At 44.2% G+C, this 26,708-nt stretch overlaps 1 protein-coding gene across 4 annotated transcripts in view; it reads left to right on the top strand.

Annotated features, from left to right (window-relative positions):
• wdr21 (WD repeat domain 21) overlaps positions 1–26,708 on the top strand; it is a 119,486-nt gene that overhangs the window by 43,734 nt on the left and 49,044 nt on the right. The gene's annotated exons all lie outside the window — the stretch shown is intronic.

The raw sequence follows: 26,708 nt of genomic DNA, 5'->3' as shown, positions 1-26,708 counted from the left end.
ATTATAGGATGCTGAGCTTGAACTGTGTACCATAGGAAGTGGAGTAGATCAATCAGCCTATTCATGTCTGGCTTTCCTATGCAACTTGATTTGCCCCCTAGCATCTTTGATGGCAATTGCACATCCAAATTTACAACTGACACAGGATCATACAAGAGATAGCAAGAGTTTTTATAAGTATATAAAAAGGAAGAGGCTGGCTAGGGTGAACGCTGGACCCTTAGAGGATGAGAAAGGGGACTTAGTGGTAGGGGATGGGGAAATGGTTGGGGTCTTGAATAACTATTTTGTTTCGGTCTTCACGGAGGAGGACGTGAATAATTTGCCGGGTGTTAGAGATGGAAAGGTGGTAGGACTGGAGGGTCTCAATGACATTACTGTTACTAGAGAGGCGGTGCTCGACAGACTGGAGGGGCTGATTGTGGACAAGTCGCCAGGACCGGATGGAATGCATCCGAGGGTTCTGAAAGAAATGGCGGAGGTGATAGTGGATGCCTTGGTAGTTATTTTCCAGACGTCGCTGGATTCCGGGGAAGTGCCGGAAGATTGGAAAACGGCTAATGTTACGCCGTTGTTTAAGAAGGGTGGCAGGCAAAAGGCAGGGAATTATAGGCCGGTTAGTTTAACGTCTGCTGTAGGTAAAATGTTAGAATCCGTCATCAAGGAGGAAATAACGAGGCATCTTGAGGGGAATTGCTTGATAGAGCAGACGCAGCACGGTTTCGTTAAGGGGAAGTCGTGTCTGACAAATTTACTGGAGTTCTATGAGGATGTGTCTAGGGCAGTGGATAGAGGAGAGCCGGTGGATGTGGTCTTTCTTGATTTTCAGAAGGCGTTTGACAAAGTACCTCACAAGAGATTATTACAGAAGGTCAAGGGACATGGAGTTGGGGGTAGGGTGTTAGCGTGGATAGAGGACTGGTTGTCAAATAGGAGGCAGAGAGTGGGGGTCAATGGGTGCTATTCGGATTGGCGGTTGGTGACTAGTGGAGTGCCCCAGGGGTCAGTGCTGGGGCCTCAGCTATTTACCATTTATATGGATGATCTGGAGGAGGGAACCGAGTGTATGGTGTCGAAATTTGCTGATGACACCAAGATTGGTGGAACGGCAAATTGCGCAGAGGGTGTGGAGAGTCTGCAGAAGGATCTAGATAGGCTGGGCGAATGGGCCAGGAACTGGCAAATGGAATTTAATGTTGGCAAGTGCAAGGTGGTCCACTTTGGTAGGAATAATGGTAGGAAGGATTATTACTTACGTGGAGAAAAACTGCAGCATGCGATGGTGCAGAGGGACCTCGGGGTCCTTATGCATGAATCGCAAAAACCCAGCTTGCAGGTACAGCAGGTGGTCAGGAAGGCAAATGGGATGCTGGCCTTCATAGCGAGGGGGATTGAATATAAAAGTAGGGAGGTCTTGCTGCAGCTGTGTAGGGCATTGGTGAGACCGCAGCTGGAGTGCTGTGTGCAGTTTTGGGCGCCGTACTTACGCAAGGATATTTTGGCCTTGGAGGGAGTGCAGAGGTGGTTTACTAGGCTGATGCCGGAGTTGAGGGGGTTGAGCTATGAGGAGAGGCTGAATAAACTAGGCTTGTACTCGTTAGAGTTTAGAAGAATGAGGGGAGATCTCATTGAGACATGTAAGATAATGAATGGGATGGATAGGATAGAGGTGGAGAGGCTCTTCCCGCTCAGAAAGGATAGTAGGACTAGGGGGCACAGCCTCAAGATAAAGGGGGGGCGGTTTAGAACGGAGTTGAGGAGGAACTTCTTCACTCAAAGGGTGGTGAATCTCTGGAATTCTCTGCCCGTTGAGGTGGTGGAGGCTGCCTCGCTAAATATTTTTAAGACGCGGGTTGATGGGTTTTTGATGAGAGGGGATTAAGGGTTATGGGGAGAGGGCGGGAATGTGGAACTGAGCCACGACAGATCAGCCATGATCTTATTGAATGGCGGGGCAGGCTCGAAGGGCCAGATGGCCTACTCCTGCTCCTATTTCTTATGTTCTTATACACAGAGTTTTCATTAATAAATATGTCAAAAATGTTGATGCCACTGTGCAGTGCCATGGGAAACACTGCTAGTCATGTACTCCAAACCCTTTATCCTGAATTCCCCTTCCACCTCCCAGACAAAAGATTACTGATTGGTTAACACTGCTACCTCACTGCACCAGGGACCTGGGTTCAGTTCCAGCCTTGGATGGATCTGTGTGGAGTTTGCATATTCTTCCTGTGTCTGCACGTGTTTCCTCCGGATGCTCCCTCACAATCCAAAGATGTGCTGGTTTGGTGGATTGGCTATGCTAAGTTACTGCTTAGTGTCCAAAGATGTGTAGATTAGGGAGAATAGCAACGTAAATGTGTGGGGTTACAGGGATAGGGCAAGGGGTGGGCCTGGGTGGTATGCTCTGTTGGAGACTCAGTGCAGACTCGATGGGCCAAATAGATCGGTCCTCCTGCACCATAGGGATTCTGTGATACCTCGAATTCCAAGTGCTTTCACTTTTTTTCAAAAATCTGTCCGGAGCCTTCTGGAAGTCCATTTAGATGACATTCACAGAGACATCAGTGATCTCCTCAAAACATTCAATTAAATGATTATACATAACCTCTTCATCACAGTTCCCCTTGTGAAATGTAATTTTGTAAATTATTATGATTGCACTTTGTGATGACTTTGTGGGCAAGCCTTCATTTTTCATATTGTTACCTAATAATAATGATATTCAGTTCACGCTCAGAGTCAGGATAAATGGTTCATTCACTGGCTGGCGAAATGTAACTAGCAGGATGCCACAGGGGTCAGTATTCCTTTCTCCGGATTGTTTAACAATCCATATAAATGATCTGCAGGCAGGGACAGTGTAACATAGCAAAATTTGCGGATGATACCAAAATAGGTGGGAAAGCAAGCAGTGATTATGATATAAAGATTTTATAGATGGAAAAGACAATCTGCCAAAATTTGGCAGATGGCATTTAATGTGAATGTGTGAGGTTGTCCATTTTGGTAGAAAAAAGAGAAAGGCAAATTATTATCTAAGTGGAAAACACATTCAAAAAGACACCCAGATCCCTTTGCCTGGATGCAATTTTCATGAATCACAAAGTCGGTTTGCAGGGGCAACATGTAATAAAAAAGGCAAATGAAACGTTGGAATTTATTGCAAAGGGGTTGGAGTATGAAAGTAGAGAAGTGTTGTTGCAATTGTATAGGGTACTGCTGAGACCATATCTGGAATATTGTGCCCAGTTTTGGCCTCCTTATTTGAGGACCAATGTGGTGGCATTGGAGGCAGTTCGGAGGAAGTTCACCAGATTGATTCTGGAGATGAAAAGGTTGATGTATGAGGAGAGATGAAACAGTTTGTGCACTTGCTGGAGTTTAGAAAGGTGAGAGGGGATCTAATCGAGGTAAATAAAATTTTAAAAGGTATTGATAAAGTAAATGTAGACCAAATGTTTTCCCTTATGGGGTAATCTAGAACATAGGATCTCAAGTATAGGTTGAGAGGCGATAGATTTAAAACTGAGATGAGGAGAAACTATTTCTCGCAGAAGATGGTAAATTTGGGGAACTTGCTGTCCCATAGTGCAGTAGATTCTGAACCATTGAATAATTTTAAGAAGGAGATAGATATATATCTAATAAAAAAGGGATAAGAAAAGCGGGAGAACAGGTGGGGAGGTGGATTTGAGACCGGGAAGAGAAACATAGAAAATAGTGCAGGAGTAGGTCATTTGTCTTTGAGCCTGCAGCACCATTCAATATGATCATGGCTGATCATGTGCTCTCAGTATCCCATTCCTGCTTTCCATGCCCTTTGATCAGATGCAAACCGTCCTGTACAAACAAGAGGGTTTGCACCTGAACCAGAGGGGCATTAATATCCTGGGAGGGAAATTTGCTACGGCTCTTCGCGTGGGAGGGGGGAGGGGGTGGGCGTTTAAACTAATTTGTCAGGGGGATGGGAAAATGAGCTGTAGTCCAAAGGCCAGGGTTGAGGGTTGTTAAGTACTAAGGAAGGTATCAAGGTTGCAGGTTTGAAGTGTATCTACTTCAATGCAAGGAGCATCCAGAATAAGGTAGGTGAACTTGGAGCGTGGATTAGTGCTTGATGTTGTGGCCATTACGGAGACATGGTTAGAACAGGGACAGGAATGATTGTTGGCAGTTCCGGGATATAGATGTTTCAGTAAGAGTAGGGAAAGCGGTAAAAGAGGTGGAGGACTAGCATTGTTACTCATGGATAGTTTAACGGCTTCTGAAAGGCATTTCGAGGGGGATCTGCCTACTGAGGTAATATGGGCTGAAGTTAGAAATAGGAAAGGATCGGTCAAGTTGTTAGGAGTTTTCTATAGGCCCCTAAATAATAATAGAGACATGGAGAAGGAAATGGCAAAGCAGATTATGGATAGGTGTGGAGGTCACAGGGTAGTTATCATGGGTGACTTTAACTTTCCAAATATTGATTGGAACCTTGGTAGGTTGAGTAGTTCGGATGGGACACTTTTTGTACAGCGTGTGCAGGAGGGTTTCCTGACACAATATTTGGATAAGCCGACAAGAGGTGGGACCACATTGGACTTGGTACTGGGTAATGAACCGAGCAAAGTGTTAGATTTGTTTGTGGGAGAGCACTTCGGAGATAGTGACCACAATTCAGTTTCCTTCATTATTGCAATGGAGAGGGATAAGGTCACATGGTGGGGCAAGGTTTATAATTGGGACGGGGTAATTATGATGTGATTAGGCAAGAATTAGGGAGCATAAGATGGGAACGGAAACTGTCAAGTATGGGCACAAATGAAAAGTGGAGCTTGTTCAAGGAACAAATACTGCATGTTCTTAATAGGTATGTCCCTGTCAGGTAGGGAGGAAATGGCCGAGTGAGGGAACCATGGTTCACAAGGGAGGTTGAATGTCTTGTTAAGAGGAAAAAGGAAGCGTAAGTAAGGATGAAAAGTTAAGGTTCAGTTGGGTCACTTGAGGGTTACAAGGTAGCTAGCAATGAGTTTAAAAAAAGGGATTAGGAGAGCAAGGAGGGGACATGAGAAGTCCTTGGCGGGTTGGATAAAGGGAAACCCCAAGGCTTTTTACTCTTATGTGAGAAATAAAAGAATGACTAGGGTGAGGTTAGGGCCAGTCGAGGATGGTAGTGGAAACTTGTGCATGGAGTCAGAAGAGATAGGTGAGGCATTGAATGAATACTTCTCTTCAGTGTCCAACTAAGGAGAGGGACCATGTTTTTGAGGATGAGTGTGTGATACAGGCTGATAGATGGAGGAGGTAGATGTTCTGAGGGAAGATGTATTAGCAATTTTGAAAAACCCAAGGGTCGATGAGTCCCTTGGGCCTGATGGGATACATCCTAGGATACTTTGAGAGGCAAGGGATGAGATTGCGGAGCCTTTAGCTTTGATCTTTGGGTCCTCTGTCCACAGGGATTGTGCCAGAGGACTGGAAAGTGGCAAATGTTGTTCCTCTCTTCAAGAAAGGAAATAGGAATGACCTTGGTAATTATAGGCCAATTAGTCTTACTTTGGTGGTTGGTAAATTAATGGAAAGGGGCCTGAGAGATGGGATTTATGACCATTTGGAAAGATGCAGCTTAATCTGGGATGGTACGATTTCATGAGGGGTAAGTCCTGCCTCTCAAATTTGATTGAATTCTTTGAGGAGGTAATTAAGTGTGTAGATGAAGGTAGAGCAGTTGATGTCATATACACGGATTTTAGTAAGGCATTTGATAAGGTTCCCCATGGAAGGCTCATGAAGAAGGTGAAGAAGTGTGGGATAGAAGGAAATTTGGCTGATTGGATAAGTAACTGGCTGTCTCATAGACGACAGAAGGTGGTGGTGGAGGGAGAGTTTTTCAGACTGGAAGCCAGTTACCGGCAGTGTACCACAGGGATCAGTGTTGGGCCCTCTGCTATTTGTGATTTTTATCAATGACTTGGAAGAGCGGGCTGAAGGTAAATTTGCTGATGACACCGAGATTGATGGGGTAGTGGACGAGGTGGAGGACTCTTGTAGGCTGCAAAGAGACATTGATAGGATGCAGAGCTGGGCAGCAAAGTGGCAGATGGAGTTTAACCCTGATAAGTGCGAGCTGATTCATTTTGGTAGGACAAACTTGAATGTGGATTACAGGGCCAACAGCAGAGTTCTGAAGAATGTGGAGGAACAGAGAGATCTTGGGGTTCATATCCACAGATCTCTGAAGGTTGCCACTCAAGTGCATAGAGCCATGAAGAAGACTTATAGTGTGTTAGTGTTTATAACAGGGCGTTTGAGTTAAGAGCTGTGGGTTTATGCTGCAACTATACAGGACCTTGGTGAGACCACATTTGGAATATTGTGTGCAGTTCTGGTCACCTCACAATAAGAAGGATGTGGAAGCATTGGAGAGAGTGCAGAGAAGATTTACCAGGATGCTGCCTGGTTTGGAGGGTAGGTCTTATGAGGAAAGGTTGAGGGAGCTGGGGCTTTTCTCTTTAGAGCAGAGGAGGATGAGAGACGACTTAATAGAGGTTTAGAAGGTGATGAGGGGGATAGATAGAGTGAACGTGCAGAGACTATTTCCTTGGGTGGATGTAGCTGTTACTAGGGGGTATAACTTTAAAGCTCATGGTGGGAGATATAGGAGAGATGTCCAGGGTATGCTCTTTACTCAGTGGTTGGGGTGTGGAATGCACTGCCTGCTGTAATAGTGGAGTCGGACACTTTAGGAACTTCCAAACAATTATCGGATAGGCACGTGGAGCACACCAGAACGATAGGGAGTGCAATTGCTTGATCTTGGGTTCAGGCATAGCTCGGCACAACATCAAGGGTCGAAGGGCCTGTACTGTACTGTGCTGTCCTGTTCTATGTTCTATGATCCCTTTAGCCACAAGGGCCATGTCCAGCTCCCTCTTGAATATTATCTATCTAACTGGCCCCAACTGATTTCTGTGATAGAGAATTCCATAGGTTCACAACTGAGTGAAGGGAGATCAGCCATGATCTGATTGAATAGTGGAGCAGGCTCGAAGGATGAATTTGCTGCCTCCTGCTGCCAATTCCTATGTTCTTGCCTTTAATGTGAATTAACATCGATGTTCAATGCAAGCATTAAGCTTTTTTTCAGTAAATACCTTGAATCTATGTGAATCTATCCATTATCTCTTTTATTCATACACTGTCACAGATAGAAAAATGACACGACAGGAGACTCAGAAAATTGCATTGTTCTCTTCAGTACATCGAAGCTTGCATATTTTAAATCTGAGGGAGAAAGTATAAGAACATAAGATCTAGGAGCAGGCCATCTGGCCGCTCGAGCCTGCTCCACCATTCAATAAGATCATGGCTGATCTTTTTGTGGACTCAGCTCCACTTACCTGCCCACTCACCATAACCCTTAATTCCTTTACTGTTCAAAAATTTATCTATCCTTGCCTTAAAAATACTCACTGAGGTAGTCTCAACTGCTTCACTGGGCAGGGAATTCCACAGATTCACAACCCTTTGTGTGAAGAAGTTCATCCTCAACTCATCTATGTCATCTATATCAACTATATCTATGCAAAAATATACTGTTGTGAAGGACTTCTGCAAACTAGTCACACGACACCAAGGTGCCGTTCGAGATTGTTGATTCATTTATTCTGGGCCCGTAGGGAGGGCCCAGAGATCCCAAATACCGCACTCTGCCAAATCACAAATGTTCACTTTATTATTGGTCGTGTACACAGAACATTGTTTAAATCTTGTCTACAACCAGGCTCGTTATCTCCTCTTGACTAGATACTATTTATTTTCTAAAGACTGTGGTTAATCTGTTTCGTCTTAACTCCTGTCCCAACAGTAGTAAACAGTTGGTTCCCAAGGTTTTTCTGGAAAGTTCTGTTGATATGGGTTCTTAAAGTGTGTAAGATTCATTGGTGACTGGCTGTGTAAGCATTTAACTAGCAAATGCTTTTCACTGATCAAGTCAGGAATGTTAGCTCAAACCCTCATTTAATTATTTTATATCCTGTCATTTCGTCAGCTCTGATGAAGGGTCATTCTGACTCAAAACATTGGCTCTATTCCCTCTCCACATGATACTGTCAGACCTGCTGAGATTATAAGCATTTTCTGTTTTTGTTTCAGATTCCAGCATCCGCAATATTCTTCCTTTATATGAGATTAGTGGCACTCAGCACAAAGGACTAGACACAACAGCAATAGAAAGTAAAGAAGATATTTCATTAGCAAACCCCAGTGAAACAAAAACAAGATGGAAGAGCACATTAAAAAGCTAGATATGAAAAATTAAAAATTTGAAATGACTGAGCTAGAATGCAGTAATATAGACATCGATTTAATCGGACCAGGATTGTGAGAGAATGAAATAAGATTAGCAACAAATTTGATTAAAACTGGAATAGCTGAATTATCAAGAGTTGATTTTTTTAAAAATGTAAAAGAACAAAACATCACTGTTTCCTCACTTGAACAAGTGTTTGCTGATCAAAAGAATGACTTGAGGACTTCCTGCAGAAAATAGTAATGTTCTGATTGTTTTTGCATAGAAGGTTGGTGTTGAGAATTCTTACAGAGAGGGTGGGAAGCCTACATCAGAGATTACCAGTTTAGATTCCAGAAAGGAAGGTGAACAAGAGAAACAATTGACATTATCAGATAAATGAGTGAGTGTAGTTTAGAGTTTGGATACAAAGTTTTAATTTTGAAAAGGCATGTGATTAAGTTAACTGGATTAAGATCTTGATAGAGCTGAAAGGTATTGGAAAGACTGGAGAGACAGATGACACATAAGCCTGTACATGGAACAAGCAGCAACAGTGAGAAAGCCAACTGTAATTGGAAGAGGAGTCTGACATACATATTATTTATCAGCAATCCTATGCAGAAGCAGTGATTAAATAAGTTTAAGACACAGAATCTGGTGTTAAGGTTGGGATGCTAAATATTGAATCATAGAATCAGTGGCACAGAGACAGGCCCTTTGGCCGAAACTGGTACATGTCGACCAAAATGCCATCTAAGCAGCCATTTGCCTGGACTTGACCCATATCCTTCTAAACCTTTCTATCCATGTATCTGTCCAAATGTCCTTTTAAATGTTGTTAATGTCTCTGCCTCAACAAGTTCCTCTGGCAGCTCATTCCACATATGTACCACCGCTCTGCAAAAGTAGTTGATCTTCAGGTTCCCATTAATTGTTTCCCCTCTTAAACCTATACCCTCTAGTTCTCGATTCCCCAACCCTGGAAAAAAGATTGAGTGCATTCACCCTATCCATGTCTAATGATCTTACACATCTCTGTAAGATTACCCCTCAGCCCCTTGCATGCCAAAAAAGAGTCCTAGCTTTCCAACCTCTCCCTATAACTCAGTCCCTTGAGGCCTGGCAAGTCCTTGTAAATGCTGTCTGTCCTCCCTCCAGTTTAGTAACAGCTTTCCTATAGCAAGACGACCAAAATTGAATACAATACTCCAGGTGCAGCCTCACCACTGTCCTGTACAACTGCAACATAACTTCCCAACATTCTATACTCACTGCCCTGACAGAGGAAGGCCAGCAGGCCAAAAACCTCCTTCACTGCCTTATCTACCTGTGACTTCACCTTTTAAGAACTGTGCACCTGAACTCCAGGGTCCAACTTCAGTTAGATTTGCAAATGATAAACATTTGGAGCAAGAACAGAAGTAGAATAAAAAGCATAGAAACTAGAAGCAGGAGTAGGCCATTCAGCCCTTCGAGCTGCTCTGCCATTCATCTTGATCATGGCCGATCATCGAATTCAATATCCTGATTTCCCCCTTTCCTCCCTTATCCCTTGATCCTTTTAGCCCCAAGAGTTAAAACTAATTCCTTCTTGATATCGGACAATGTTTTGGTCTCAACTACTTTCTTTGGTAGTGAATTCCACACATTCACCACCCTCTGGATGAAGAAATTTCTCCTCCCCTTGGTTCTAAATGGTTTACCCCTTTTCCTCAAACTTTGACCCCTGGTTCTGGATTCCCCCCAACACTGGGGACATTCTTTCTGAACCTACCCTGTTGGAATTTTAGAGGTTTCTATGAGATCCTCTCTCACTCCTCTAAACTCCAATGAACATAATCCTAACCAATTTACTCTCTCCTCATGTGACAGACCTACCATCCCAGGAATTAGTCTGGTAAACCTTTGCTGTACTCCCTCTACAGCAAGGGCATCCTTCCTCAGATAAGGACACCAAAACTGCACATAATACTCTAGATGTAGCCTCACTAACGCCCTGTACAAAACATCCCTATCCCTAAATTCACTTCCTCTCACTATGAAGGCCAACATACCATTTGCCTTCTTTACTGCCTGCTGTACCTATGTTCTTACTTTCTGTGACTGATGCACGAGGACTCCAAGGTCACGTTGAGTACCCACCTCTCTCAATTTACACTCATTCAAGTTATAATCTGTCTCCCTATTATTGCTGCCAAAGTGGATAAACTCACATTTATCTGTATTATACTGCATCTACCATACAGATGCCCCCACACACAGCCTGTCCAAATCATGCTGAAACATCTCTGCATCCTCCTCACAGCTCACCCTCCCAGCCAACTTTGTATCATCTCCAAATTTGGAGATAACAGAGTCAGTTCCCTCTTTCAAAGCATTAATATATAATGTGAACAGTTGGGATCCTAGCACAGATCCCTGCAGAACCCCACTAGTCACTGCCTGCCAATCAGAAAAACACCTATTTATGCCAATTCTTTGCTTTTGAGACCTTGTCAACTACAAGATAACTATAGTGGTGCGAGGCGTAAATTGGCCATCATGGGCTGGGAAACAGTACTGAAAGGAAAGACAGTAGACAGGCAATGGCAGGCATTTATAGAAGGAATAGGTGAACTCCAGAAGCTGTTTATTCCTTTTTGGCACATGTGATCAGGGAATTGTGGCCAAACCATGGCTTACAAGGGAAATTAGAGATCGTATCAGATTCAAGGAAGAAGCATACAAATTGACAAGATAAAGTAATAGGCTCAAGGATTGGAAGCAGTTTAAAATTCAGCAAAAGAGGACTAAGTGATTGATTAAGAAGGGAAAATTAGAATATGAAAGTAAGCAGGCAGGGAATATAAGAAATGATTGTAAAAGTTTCTATAGATTTGTAAAGGAAAAAGGATTGACCAAAACAAACATAAGCCGCTTACAGTCAGAAACAGGAGAATTCATAATGGGGAATGAAGAAATGGCCAAGGAATTAAATTTGTACTTTATTCAAGTCTTTCTTTGTGAAGACTGAAGCAATGTGCCAGAAGTGCTGAGAGAAACATGTTTTAGTGAGGAGCTGAAAGAAACATTACTAGAGGAATGCTTTTGGGGAAAATGATGGGATTGAAGTACTTAAGGAAGTGGCCCTGGAAGTAGTAGATCCATTGATGGTTACTTTCCAAAATTCTTTGGACTCTGGAATAGCTCCCATAGATTGGAAGGTAGCTAATGTAAACCCGTTATTCAGAAAGGGAGGTGGAGATATAACAGGGAATTGTGGACCAGTGAGCTTAATGTCGGCACTGGGGAAGCTGTTAGAGTCTATCACCAAGGATGTCATAACTCAGCATTTGAAGGCAGCGGTACAATCAGGCAAAGACAGCACAAATTTGCAAAAGGGAAATCATGTTTAATGAAACTATTGGAATTTTTGAGGATGTAGCTAGTAGAGTTCATAGAATTGTAGAAACTCTACAGTGCAGAAGGAGGCCATTTGGCCCATCGAGTCTGCACCGACCACTATCCCACCCAGGCCCTACCCCCATATCCCTACATATTTACCCCTAATCCCTCTAACCTAGACATCTCACAACTAGGGGCAATTTTTAGCATGGCCAATCAACCTAACCCGCACATCTTTGGACTGTGGGAGGAAACCGGAGCACCCGGAGGAAACCCATGCAGACATGAGAATGTATAAACTCCATACAGTGACCCAAACCATGAATCGAACCCACGTCCCTTTAGCTGTGAAGCAGCAGTGTTAACCACTGTGTTACTGTGCTGCCCATTGTGGAGAACCAATGGTTGTGGTTTATTTAGACTTTCGACAAGATAGATTGAAAGCTGGTCACTCGTCCCCAAGGGTTCTCTCTCAACTAGATTGCCAATTTAACCTTTCTCATTGCATAACACACAATCCAATATGGCCTGCTCCCTTGTTGGTTCCATAGAATCCCTACAGTGCAGAGAGGCCCTTCAGCCCATCAAGTCTGCACCGACCACAGTCCCACCCAGGCCTTATTCCTGCAACTCTCATATTTATGTTGTTAATCCCTCTGATACTAAGGATCAATCAACCTAACCCACACAGAGCCATAGAGGTTTACAGCATAGAAACAGGCCCTTTGGCCCAACTTGTCCATGCTGCTCTTTATTTTAAAACCCAATTGCCCACATTTGGCCCATATCCCTCTATACCCATCTTACCCATGTAACTGTCTAAATGCTTTTTAAAAGACAAAATTGCTCTTGGACTGTGGGAGGAAACCGGAGCACCTGGAGGAAACCCACACCAACATTGGGAGAATTTGCAAACTGTAAACAGTCAGTGACCCGGAGCTGGAATCGAACCCAGGTCCCTGGTGCTGTGAGGGAGCAGTGCTAACCACAGTGCCACCATGCTGCCCCAAACGCTTTTCCCACATTACCACTACAGTTTTGTGGTCTGCACACCAACCCCACCAACGTTTTTTGCCTCTTTTTTTCTTAACTTGACCTGTACAGAGTCCACATCACCTATGCTAATACCTTTCCCCAACATCGTATCAATATCATCCTTAATCAACAGTACAACTAAACCATCTTTTCCTTTGTCTGTCCTTCCTAAACACTGAATGGCCCTCAATGTTTAGTTCCCATCCTTGCTCATCTTGGAGCCATGTCTCCATAAAGCCAACTATATTATATTCCTTTACATCTAACTGTGCATCTAATTTATCCATCTTGTTTCGAGTACTCCAAGCATTCAGGTACAAAACCTTAAGGTGGGCACCTTGAACATTTCTTTTCCCTTTCCTACTATGTTTTATTCAGTCCTTATCTGACTCTGGCCCTTGATTTCTCTGCTTATCACTTCCCCTTTTCTCCTACTGTCTTTTCCTCTTGTTCTTAATTCCCTCTCTTCTGAATCCTTATAAAGATTCCCATGCTCCCCAATCATTCTACCAAATACCCCACCCCAAGAACGAGAGTTCCAATTGGTGCAACCCTTCCAGTTTGAGACTGGTTCTGGGGGAGGTGGGATCTATACAATGATCTAGGAACCTGAAACCCTCCCCCTCGCACTATCTTTTCAGCCACATATTCATCCTATGCATCTTGCTGTTTCTTCTCTGACTAGCACATGGCACAGGTAATAATCCTGAAATCACTGCCTTTGAGGTTATACTTTTCAGCTTGCTTCCTAGCTCCCTATATCCTGCTTTGTGGATATCATCCCTCTTTTTACCTATGTTGTTTGTACCAACATGTATTACGACCACTGGTTGTTTGCCCACTTCCTTCAGAATGTCTTGCAGCCACTCCGAGATCATCCTTGACCATAGCACCAGGGAGGCAACATACTTTCCTGGAGTTTTGTTTGCAGCCACAGAAACGCCTATCTATTCCCCTTGCAATTAAATCCCCTATAACTATTGCATTCCCACACTTTTTACTCCTCCCCTCTGCAGCAGAACCAACCGTGATGCAGCAGATTCCTCTCAACAGTATCCAAAATTGTTCATCTATTTTGCAGTGGACTAGCAACAGGAAATTGCTGCAGTGCCTGCCTAGCTCTCTTGCTCTGCCTGGTGATCACCCATTCCCATCCTGCCTGTGGACTGTGAGCCTGCGGTGTGACCACCCCTCTATATGTGCTATCCATGGATAGCACACATGGATCTCTGCCTCACAGATTCTCCACAGTGTCCCCAGCCGCTGCTCTAGCTCCAAAGCGTGGGCTTCTAGGATCTTCAGCTGGAAACACTTCCTGCACACGTGCTAGTGCCAGGCACTGGAAATGTTCCCGGCCTCCCACGTGGAGCACGAAGAGCAAATCACTAGTAGACTAACTAATAGACTAGTAACAACAGGCAAGTACTTGAGTCAAAGTGAGCATCAGCAAAACCAAAGTGATTCATATCTTAAAATCACCAAAAAATATAGAAGGGAAAGAACCAGAACAGGATGGCATGGTAGCGCAGTGGTTAACACTGCTGCCTCAAACACCAGGGACCCAGTTCGATTCCTGGCTTGGGTCACTGTAGAGTTCTGCCCGCATCTGTGTGGGTTTCCTCCAGGTGCTCTGGTTTCCTCCCACAGTCCAAAGACGTGTAGGTTAGGTGTATTGGCCATGTTAAATTGTCTTTTTGTGTCGGGGGGACTAGCTAGGTTAAATGCATGAGCTTATGGGGATAGGACCTGCGTGGGATTGTGGTTGGTGCAGATTCGATGGGCGCAGAGAGTCATAGAGGTCTACAACTTGGAAACAGGCCTTTCGGCCCAACTTGCCCATGCCGCTCTTTTTTTTAAAATCCCTAATCTAATCCCACATTTGGCCCATATTTCCTCTATACCCACTGTACCCATGTAACTATCTAAATGCTTTTTAAAATTGTATCCACCTCTACTACTATCTCTGGCAGCTTGTCCCACACGCTCACTACCCTCTGTGTGAAACAGTTGCCCCTCTGGACACTTTTGTGTCTCTCACCTTAAACCTATGCCCTTTAGTTTTAAATTCCCCTACGTTTAAATTAAGGGGGGGTAGTTATAGGACGGATGTCAGGGGTAGGTTCTTTACCCAGAGGGTGGTGAGGGATTGGAATGCCCTGCCTGCTGCGGTTGTAAATGCGCCTAGTTTGGGGGCGTTTAAGATTTCCGTGGATAGGTTTATGGACGAAAAGGGATTGGTTTAGGTTAGAGGGTCATTGTTTTTTTTCAACTGGTCGGCGCAACATCGTGGGCCGAAGGGCCTGTTCTGCGCTGTTATGTTCTATGTTCTATGTATGATGTGCTTTTAAGACATCCAGCACCACTTCCTCTGTAATATGTACACTCCTCAAGACATCACTATTTCTCCAAGTTCCCTAACATCCGTGCCTTTTTCAACAGTAAATACTGATGAGAATCATTAGTTTAGGATCTTGCCCATCTTTTGTGGATCTGCACATAGATGACCTTTCTGATCCTCAAGAGGCCCTACTCTCTCCCTTGTTATTCTTTTGCCCTTTATGTATTTGTAGAAACTCTTTGGATTCTCCTTTGCCTTATCTGTCAAAACAATTTTGTGTCCCCTTTTTGCCCTCCTGATTTCTCTCTTAACTCCACTCCTATACTCTTCAAGGAATTCCAGCTGCTTATGCATGTCATGTGCCTCTTTCTTCTTCTTGACCAGGGCGCCTCTATCCCGAGTCATTCAGGGTTCCCTACTTCTGCCAGTCTTGCCCTTCACTCTTAAGAGGAATATGTTTACCCTGAACCCTGGATAACACACTTTTGAAAGCGTGCCACTTACCAGACATCCCTTTGCCTTCCCACAGACTCCCTCAATTAACTTTTGAAAGTTCCTGCCTGATGCAATCAAAATTGGTCTTGTCCAATTTAGAATTTTAACTTTTGGGCCAGACCTATCATTCTCATGGCTATCTTAAAACCAATAGAATTATGGACACTGGTCCCAAAGTGATCTCTCACTAACACTTCTGTCACCTGCCCTTCCTTATTTCCTAAGAGGAGGTCAAGTTTTGCCCCCTCTCTAGTCGGCCGTTCACATACTGAATGAGAAATTCCTCCTGAATGTACTCAAGAAATTTCTGTCTATCCAACCATCTAATCCTATGGCTGTCCCAGTCAATGTTGGGAAAGTTAAAATCTCCGACTACAACTACCCTATTTTTCTTAATGATATCTGTCATCTCCTTACATTTGCTCCTCAATTTCACACCAACTAGTTGGGGGCCTATATCACCCTGTCAAAGTTATTTCCCCCTTCTTATTTCTCAGTTCTACTCTTATAGACTCAGTGGCCGAACCCTTGGATCTATCCCCTCTCAGTACGGCCATGATGCTTTCCCTCCTCTCTTACCCATATGTGTCTTTCCAATAGCATCTGTACTCTGGAACATTGAGCTGCCAATCCTGCGCCTCCCTTAAGCCATGTTTCAGTTATTGTTATACTATCCCAGTCCCCTGTACCCATTCATGTCCTGAGTTCGTCTGCGTTATCCAATAGACCTCGTGCATTGAAATAAATGCAGTTTAATCTGGACTTCCCTTGCTCTCTGTCCTGCTTTTGCCTGATCTATCTGGTACTGGGGTTACTGACGCTGCCTTTACTACTTAATGTGCTGTCAACTTCTGTGCTGTCCTCAAACTTCTCTTCTGCCTCTCTACTGCTTTGGATCATACCCCCCTACCAAACTAGTTTAAACTCTCCCAAGTGACTCTAGCAAATCTTCCCACCAGAATGTTAGTTCCCCTCCAATTCAGATGTAACCCAACCCTCTTGAACAGGTCAGACCTTCCCCAGAAAAAATCCAAATGATCGAAAAATCTAAATCCCTGCCTCCTGCAGGGAGCTGTCAAGCCACGCATTCATCTGCCTAATCCACCTATTAATATTCTCACTAGCACATGGCAGCAGTAGTGGTCCTGAAATTATTAGCTTTGTGGTCCTGCACTTTAGCCTTCTGCCTGACTCTCTCTATTCACACTTCAGGACCTCATCTGTTTTCCTACCTATGTCGTTGGTACCAATATGTACAACTACCTCTGGCTGCTCATCCTTCCCCTTAAGAATGTCCTGCAACTGCTCAGAGGCCTCTTTGACCCTGGCACCAGGGAGGCAACACACCATTCTGGAATCTCGATTGCGACCACAGAAATGCCTGTCTGTGCCTCTAACTAGTGGGTCCCCTATTACTATCCTCAATGGCCGCCTTCTGCACTGTAGGATTCTGTGTACAATAATTCAATTATTTAGGAAGCATACTATCTGCAGATGTAAGGTAAAATAACAAAAAAACAAAGGTAGCAGAGGGAAAGCTTACATTTTGTAAGAAGACAGTTATTAACCGGAAAGCTCAGTGAACAACTCCAGAAGCGATTTGTAAAAATCTTAATTTGAAGTGTTGTTTTGTATGAGTATCTTTAAAGTGCAAAAGATCATTCAGCCCATCGAGTCTGTACTGGCTTTCCTACTTAGAACATGGAACATTACAGCGCAGTACAGGCCCTTTAGCCCTCGATGTTGTGCCAACCAGTGGAACCAATCTAATGACCCTCTAACCTAAACTATTCCAATGTTATCTGTATGCCTATCCACTGACCATTTGAACGCCCTTAAAGTTGGCAAGTCCACAACTGCTACAGGCAGGGCATTCCACGCCTTTACTACCCTCTGAAGAACCTACCTCTGACATCTGTCCTATAACTACCACCCCTTAATTTAAAGCTATGTCCCCTCGTGTTAGCCAACACCATCTGAGGAAAAAGGCTCTCGCTGTCCACCCTATCTAACCCTCTGATCATCTTGTATGCCTCAATTAGGTCACTTCGTAACCTCCTCCTCTCTAATGAAAATAACCTCAAGTCCCTCAGCCTTTCCTCATAAGACCTTCCCACCATATCAGGCAACATCCTGGTACTTAATTCTAGTCTCCTGCCTTATCCCCATAACCGTGAACATATTTTCTTTTCTGATAGCAATTCAACTCCCTTTGAGATCCAACCTGCCTCCACTATCCTCAGGAAGTTTGTTTCAGACGCCAACCATCCTCTGGGTGAAAGAAACCTTCCTCACATCCTTTTTTCTCTCTCCTTTTGCCAATTACTTTGAATCTGTTCCCTTTATTTCTAGATGCTCTTTTGAGTGGGAACTATTTCTCAGTATTTACTCTTTCCATACCCCTTGGGATTGTGAATACATCATCTCCCTTCAGCCACCTTCTCTCCAAGGAGTTCCCAACCTCTGTAACCTATCCTCATAGCAACAGTTATTTGTCCCTGGAGTCATTCTTGTGGATCTCCTCTGTTCCCTTTTCAATTACTTCACATTTTTTCTGGATGTATGACATCCAGAACTGTACTTAGTACTCCAGATGAGGCCTAACTAGTATCATGTTCAACAGGCCTCTTTAGTTTCGGACTCAGTGTCCCTATTAATAAAGCCCAGGATACTCTGTGCTTTATTATCTACTCTCTCAATATTCCTGCCAACTTCAATGACTTAGGTACATATAGAAACATAGAAGATAGGAGCTGCTCGCCATTCATCATGATCATGGCCGATTGTCCAATTCAGTAGCCTAATCCTCCTTTCTCTCCATAACCTTTGATCCCATTTGCCCCAAGTGCTATATCTAGCCACCTCTTGAATACGTGCAATGTTTTGGCACCAATTACTTCCTGTGGTAATGAATTCCACAGGCTTACCACTCTTTGGGTAAAGAAATGTCTCCTCCGAATCCTCAGCCTGAGAGGTTCTGGACACACCCACCATCGGGAACATCCTCATTGCATCTGTCCTGTCTAGTCTTGTTTGAATTCCTCCCCCCCCCCCCCCCCCCCCCCCACCCCATTCACCTGAACTCCAGCGAAAACAATCTCTTCTCATACATCAATCTCGCCATCCCGGCATCAGCCTGGTAAACCTTCACTGCACTCCCTTGAGAACAAGAACATCCTCCTTCAGTAAAGGAGAGCAAAACTGCACACAATATTCTAAGCTTGGCCTCACCAAGACCCTGTATAGTTGCAACAACACATTCCTGCTCCTGTACTCAAAACTTCTCACAATGAAAGCCAACATACCACTTGCCACCTTTACCAACCACTGCACCTGCACGCTTACCTTCAGTGACTGGTGCACAAGGACACCCAGGTCCTGCTGTACACTCCCCTCTCCCAATTTACAGCCATTCAGGTCATAATCTGCCTTCTGCCTCCCCAACAACTAAATCTGCAGGAAGTGTGCCCAATTGCTGCTCCTCACAGACCATGCATCGGTTGGAGCATGCAGATGGCGGAAAGCGTCAGAGACAGGAGCTTTACAGAATTGGTTACACCCAAGTTATAGGCAGATTGTTGGATGGCTGCTAGCAAGGGTAGGCAGTCAGTGGCTATCCTCCTCTCTAACAGATATACTGTTTAGGATACTGTTGAGTGGGATGGCCTAACGGGAAAAGAATAACAGCCAGGGCAGCTGCACCACAACTGGCTCTGTTGCTCAACAGAGAGAGTCGAGGTGCAGGTCAGTGATAGTTTCTGTGGCTAGGGCCAAGGATGTCGCTGAACAGGCATGGGACATTCTGAAAGGGGACGGTGAACAGCCAGAGGTACACATTGGTATTAATTTCATAGGCAGGAAGAGTGGCAAGGTCCTGGAAAGGAAATTCGGTAATGAATTAAAAATGAGGACCTCGAAGGTTGTAATCTCAGGATTACTTCCTGTGTCACGTGGCATTGAGGCTAGGAATAGGAAGATAGTGCAACTAAACATGTGGCTAATGTGCTGGTGTAGGAGGGAGGGGTTCAGATACCTTGATCTTTGGGATCTCTTCTGGGACAGGTGGGACCTGAGGTGCACCAATATCCTGGCAGGTAAATTTGCTAGAGTCAGTCAGGAGGATTTGAACTAGTATGGCAGGCGGGTGGGAACCAGAGCAGTAAGTCAGCAGGAGAAATGACTGAGGGAGAGTTACAAACTAAGCCCAGTAAGTTTAAGAGGAAGAGCAGGTAATAGTTGATGAACACAGCGGACTGGTGACCTCAAGTGCATTTGTTTCAAGGCAAGGAGTATAACAGGTAAGACAGATGAACCTAGAGCTTGGATTAGTACTTGGAACAAAGATGTTGGTATTACAGAGACTTGGTTAAAAGAGGGACAGGATTGGCAGCTAAACATTCCAGGATTTTGATTCTTCAGGCAGGATAGAGGGGGATGTAAAAGGGGTGAAGGAAAATATTACTCGGAAAGGAAAACATAACAGCTGTACAAGGGAGGACGCCTCGGAGCGTTCAGGCAGCAAGTCAATATGGATAGAGTTTAGGAATAGAAAGGGTGCAGTCAAAATGATGGGGGTTTATTACAAGCCTCGCAAAAGCCAGTGGGAGATAGAGGAGCAGATATGCAGACAGATTTTGGAAACATGCAAAACAATTGGGTTGTTGTGGTGGGTGATTTTAACTTTCTCTGTATGACTGAGACTCACTTATTGGTAAGGGCTTGGATGGATTTGTAAGGATCGTCCAGCAGGATTTCTTGACACAGAATGTGAATAGCCCAACTCGGGAAGGAGTTATATTAGACCTAGTGTTGGGGAACATGCCCAGCAGGTGACTGAAGTTTCAGTAGGAGAACATTTCGGGAACCGTGATTGTAATCCCATAGATTTTAAGGTGCTTGTGAACATAGAACATTACAGCACAGTACAGGCCCTTCGACCCTCAATGTTGTGCCGAGCTATGTCCAATCCCAAGATCAAGCTGTCCCCTTCCTATAATTCTGGTGTGCTCCATGTGCCTATCCAATAACCGCTTGAAAGTTCCTAAAGTATCTGACTCCACTATCACAGCAGGCAGTCTATTCCACACCCCAACCACTCGGAGTGAAGAATCTACCTCGGACATCCCTCCTATATATCCCACGTGAACCTTATAGTTATGCCCCCAGTAACAGCTACATCCACCTGAGGTCTCTGCATGTCTTACCATCTTATAAATCTCTATTAAGTCACCTCTTTTCCTCCTCTGCTGTGAAGAGAAAACCTTTCCTCATAAGACCTACCCTCCAAACTAGGCAGCATCCTGGTAAATCTCCTCTGCATTCTGTCCAATGCTTCCACATCCTTCTTATTGTGAGGTGACCAGAATTGCACACACTATTCCAAATGTGGTCTCACCAAGGTCTGGTATAGTTGCAGCATAACCCCATGGCTCTTAAACTCAAAGCCCCTGTTGATAAATGCTAACACACTATAAGCCGCCTTCACGGCGCCATCCACTTAAATGGCAACCTTCAGAGATCTGAGGATATAAACCCCAAGATCTGTCTGTTCCTCCACATTCCCTAGAACTCTGCCATTGACCCTGTAATCTGCATTCAAGTTTGCCCTACCAAAATGAATCATCTCATACTTTTATCAGGGTTAAACTCCATCTGCCACTTTTCGGCCCAGCTCTGCATCCTATCAATGTCTCTTTGCAGCCTACAAGACCCCTCCACCTCATCCACTACTCCACCAATCTTGGTGTCATCAGCAAATTTACCAGCCTACCCTTCCAAGTCATTGACTTCCAAGTCATTGATAAAAATCACAAATAGCCGAGGACCCAGCACTGACCCCTGTAGTACACTGCTGGTAACTGGCCTCCAGTCTGAAAAATTTCCTTCCACCACCATCCTCTGTCTTCTATGAGACAACCAGTTACTTATCCAATCGGCCAAATTTCCTTCTATCCCACACCTCCTCACCTTCTTCGTGAGCCTACCATGGGAAACCTTATCAAATGCCTTATTAAAATCCATGTATGTGACATCAACTGCTCTACCTTCATCTACACACTTAGTTACCTCCTGAAAGTATTCAATCAAATTTGTGAGGCAGGACTTACCCCACATGAAACTGTGCTGATTATCCTGGATTAAACTGCTTCTTTCCAAATGGTCATAAATCCTATCTCTCAGGCCCCTTTCCATTAACTTATCGACCACCGAAGTAAGACTAACTGGCCTATAATTACCAGGGTCATTCCTGTTTCCTTTCTTGGAGAGGAACAACAATTGCCACTCTCCAGTCCTCTGGCACAATCCCTGTGGACAGTGAGTACTCGAAGCTAAAGGCTCTGCAATCTCACCCTTGCCTCCCAAAGTATCCTGGGATGTATCGCATCTGGCCCAGGGGGCTTATCCACCCTCAGGTTTTTCAAAATTCCTAATTCATCTTACCTCAGACCATCTACCTCCTCCATCCTATCAGCCTGTATCACACACTCATCCTCAAAAACATGGCCGGTCTCCTTAGTGAACACTGAAGAAAAGTATTCATAAGAACAATGCCTCACCTATCTCTTCTGACTCCATGCTTAAGTTTGCACTACTATCCTTGACTGGCTCTAACCTCACCCTGGTCATTCTTTTATTTCTCACATAAGAGTAAAAAGCCTTGGGGTTTTCCTTTATCTGACCCACCAAGGACTTCTCATGCTCCCTCCTAGCTCTCCTAAGCCCTTTTTTTTAACTCATTCCTAGCTGCCTTGTAACACTCAAGCGACCCAACTGAACCTTGCTTTTTCATCCTTACATATGCTTCCTTTTTCCTCTTAACAAGACATTCAACCTCCTTTGTGAACCATGGTTCCCTCACTCAGCCATTTTCTCCCTGCCTGCCAGGGACATATCTATCAAGGACACGCAGTATTTGTTCCTTGAAAAAGCTCCACTTTTTGTTTGTGCCCATACCTGACAGTTTCTGCTCCCATCTTATGCTCTCTAATTCTTGCCTAATCGCATCCTAATTACTCCTGCCCCTATTATAAACCTTGCCCTGTCGTGTGACCCTATCCCTCTCCATTGCAATAATGAAGGACACTGAATTGTGGTCACTATCTCCAAAGTACTTTCCCACAAACAAATCTAACACTTGGCCCAGTTCATTACCCAGTACCAAGTCCAATGTGGCCCCACCTCTTGTCGGCTTATCTACATATTGTGTCAGGAAACTCCCCTGCACACACTGTACAAAAAGTGTCCCATCCGAACTATAACTTGTGGATAAGGACAAGAGTGGTTCTTGGGTGAAGGTGTTAAACTGGGGGAAGACTAACAACAACAATGTTAGGCAGGATCTGCAGAGTGTAGATTGGAGGAGGCTGTTTGCGGTTAAATCAGCATCCGACACGTGGAAGTCTTTCAAATATCAGGTGATTGGAATTCAGGACCGGCATGTACCTGTGAGGATGAAGGACAAGTGTGGTAAGTATTCGGAACCCTGGATAAGGAGGGATATTATGAGCCTTGTCAAAAAGAAAACGGAAGCATTCGTAAGGTCTAAAAGACGGTTGAAGCCCTTGAAGAATATAAAGAAAGAAGGAGGGAACCTATGGAAGGAGTTAGGAAGGCTAAAAGGGGTCATAAGTGCTTGGCAAACAGGATTTAGGAAAATCCTCAGGCATTTTATACGTATGTAAAGAGCAAGAGGATAGCTTGGGAAAGTGTTGGTCACTCGAGGATAGTAGAGGAAATCTATGCATAGAACCAGAGGAAATGGGGTAAGATACCAAATGAATACTTTGCATCAGTATTCAGCAAAGAGGAGGACTTGGTGGATGAGGAGCCTAGGGCAGGGTGTGTAGATATTCCATATCATGTTGATATCAAAAAGGAGGTGTTGGGCATCTTACAAAGCAGTAAAGCATGCAAGTCCCCAGGCCTGATGGGATTTACCCAGAATAATGAGGGAGGCAAGGACGGAAATTACTGGGACCTTGACAGAAGTCTTTTTATCCCCATTGGCTACAAATAAAGTCATGATGTGGTAACCCTGAAAGCTTGTGAGTCTATTATCAAATAAATCGGTTGGACTAAAACCTGGTGTTGTCAGACTTTTTACTACAAATAAAGTCCCAGAGAACTGGAGAAGAACAGCAGTAATAATGCAGGAAATTATAGGCTGGTGAGCCTTACGTCAATGGTAGGGAAATTGTTGGAAAAGATTTTTAGGGACAGGATTTACTTACATTTGGAAACAAATAGACTCATTAGTGATAGAAAACATAGTTTTGTGAAGGGGAGGTTGCGCCTCATTGAGTTTTTCAAGGAAGTGATGAAGATGATAGATGAGGGAAAAGCAGTGGCTGTTATATACATGGACTTCAGTGAAGCCTTGGATAAGGAACCTCATGGTAGACTGGTACGAAAGGTGAAGTCACGTATGATCAGAGACAGCTGGCAAGATGGATAGAGAACTGGCTTGGCCATAAAAGACAGGGTAGCAGTAGAGGAGTGCTTTTCTGAATGGAAGGCTGTTTCTAGTGGTGTTCCACAGGGATCAGTTTTGAGACCTTTGTTGTTCAGAGTATATATAAATGATTTGGAGAAAAATGTAGCTGGTCTGATTAGTAAGCTCGCAGACGACACAAAATTGGTGGAGTTGTGGATAGTGTAGATGCTTGTCAGAGGGTTCAGACACAGACTGCTTGGAGACTTGGGCAGAGAACTGGCAGATGGAGTTTAATCCAGACAAATGTCAGGTAATGCATTGTGGAAGTTCTAATACAGATGGGAAATATGCAATAAATGGCAGAACCCTTGTGAGTAAAGGGCAGAGGGATCTGGATGTACAGGTACACAGGTCACTGAACGTGGCAATGCAGATGGATAAGGATATCCTAGGGTAGACACTAGGGCACATAGGTTTAAGGTGCGTTGGGAAAAGTTTAGAGGGGATGGGCGAGGCAAGTTTTTTTTTACAGAGGGGGTGAATGTCTGGAACACGCTGCCCGGGGAGGTGGTGGGAGCAGGTATGATAGCGGCATCTGAGGGGCATTGAGACAAATACATGAATAGGATGGGAATAGAAGGATAAGTGCATTTGGTTTTAGTTTAGGCAGGCACCATGATTGGCACAGGCTTGGAGGCCAAAGGGCCTGTTCCTGTGATGTACTATTCTTTGGTCTTCATTCTTGGTTCCAAAGTGAATAACCTCACATTTATCCAAATTATACTGCATCTGCCATTGATTTGCCCAGTCACCCAACCTGCCCAGATCATATACACCAAAGTCCCTTTGTTTCTGCACCTCTTAAGTTTCTCCCTTTGTTTTATACTGTTTCTCAATACTCTTGCTGCCAAGATGAATCATCTCATACTTCCTTGCATTGAACTTCATCTGCCACTTGTCTGCACCAACATAGCTATGTCCTTTTCAAGTTCAAGATTGTGAAGCATGATGAGAATAATGCTCCCAATCTTTATCTCATCTGCATATTTTGAAATTCTGCCCTGAACATCACAGTCTAGGTTATTAGAGGAGAATAACTCTTAAAAAGCTTTGAAGCAAAGAAATGGCAGAGGAACTGAATAGTTACTTTGCATCAGTCTTCATGGTGGAAGACATGAATGGGATGCCAGAGTTCCAGGAGAATCAGGGGGCACAGATGAATGTAGTGGCCATCACTAAGGAGAAAGATCTGGAGAAACAAAGGTCTGAAGGTGGATAAATCACCTGGACCAGATGGACCGCACCCCAGGGTTATAAAAGAGATAGCTGAGGAAATTGTGGTGGCATTGGTGGTGATCTTTCAGGAATCACTGGGAGGCAGGGAATGTCTGAGTACTGGAAAGTAGCTAATGTAACATGGCTGTTTAAGGAAGGAGGGAGGCAGCAGACGGGAAATTGTAAGCCGGTTGGCCTGACTTTGGTCATTGGCAAGATTTTAGAGTCCATTATTAAAGATGAGATCTTGGAGGTGCATAACAAGATAGGCCTTAGTCAGCATGACTTCATCAAGGGGAGCCATGTCGGACAAATCTGTTAAAGATCTTTGAGGAGATAACAACGAGGTGAGATAAAGGAGAACCAGTGGACATGATTTATTTAGATTTCCAGAAGGCCTTTGACAAGGTGCCGTATCAGAGACTGTTAAATAAGTTAAGAGTCCATGGTGGTAAGGGTAGACATGAATAGAGGATTGGCTGACTGGCAGAAGGCAAAAAGTGCGATAAAGAGGTCTTTTTTAGAGTGGCAGCTGGTGACTAGTGGTGTGCCTCAGGGGTCAGTGCTGGGCCCACAGCTTTTCACAATATACGTTAATGATTTGGAAGAAAGAACTGAAGGCACTGTTGCTAAGTTTGCAGAAGATGCAAAGATATGTAGAGGGACAGATAATATTGGGGAAGCAGGAGAGCTGCAGAAGGATTTGGACAAGCTAGGAGAGTGAGCAAAGAGTGACAAATGGAATACAATGTGGAAAAGTGTGAGGTTATGCACTTTGGAAGGAGGAATGAAGGCATAGGGTATTTTCTAAATGGGAAAATGCTTAGGAAATCAGAAGTACAAAGAGATTTGGGCATGTTTGCTCAAGATTCTCTTAAGGCTAATGTTCAGGTTCAGTCGGCAGTTAGAACGGCAAATGCAATGTTAACATTCATGCCTAGAGGCCGGAATACAAGAGCAGGGAGGCTGTATAAGGCTATGGTCAGACCCCATTTGGAGTACTGTGAGCAGTTTTGGGCCCCATATCTAAGGAAGGATGTGCTGGCCTTGGAAAGGGTCCAGAGGAGGTTCACAAGAATGACCTCTGGAATGAAGAGCTTGTCATATGAGGAACGGTTGAGGACTCTGGGTCTGCACTCGTTGAAGTTTAGAAGGATAAGGGAGGATCTTACTGAAACGTGTAGGATACTGTGAGGCCTGGATAGAGTGGATGTGGAGAGTGGACTAGTAGGAAAAGCTGAACCAGAGACCCCAACGTCTCACTAAAGGGACGATCCTTTAGAACAGGAATAAGGAAGAATTTCTTCAGCCAGAGAGTGGCGAATCTGTGGAACTTTTTGCCGCAGCAGGCTGTGGAGGCCAGGTCATTGAGCATCTTTAAGACAGAGATAGATAGATAGATTCTTGATTAATAAGGGGATTGGGGTTATGGGGAAAAGGGAGGAGAATGGAAATGAGAAAAATATCAG

The sequence above is a fragment of the Carcharhinus amblyrhynchos genome, chromosome 14 (genome assembly GCF_965287045.1).
Source record: "Carcharhinus amblyrhynchos chromosome 14, sCarAmb.v2.hapA, whole genome shotgun sequence".
Taxonomy (NCBI): Eukaryota; Metazoa; Chordata; class Chondrichthyes; order Carcharhiniformes; family Carcharhinidae; genus Carcharhinus; species Carcharhinus amblyrhynchos.
The sequence above is the reverse complement of the archived record's forward strand: the minus strand, read 5'-3'. Positions and strand labels throughout refer to the sequence as shown.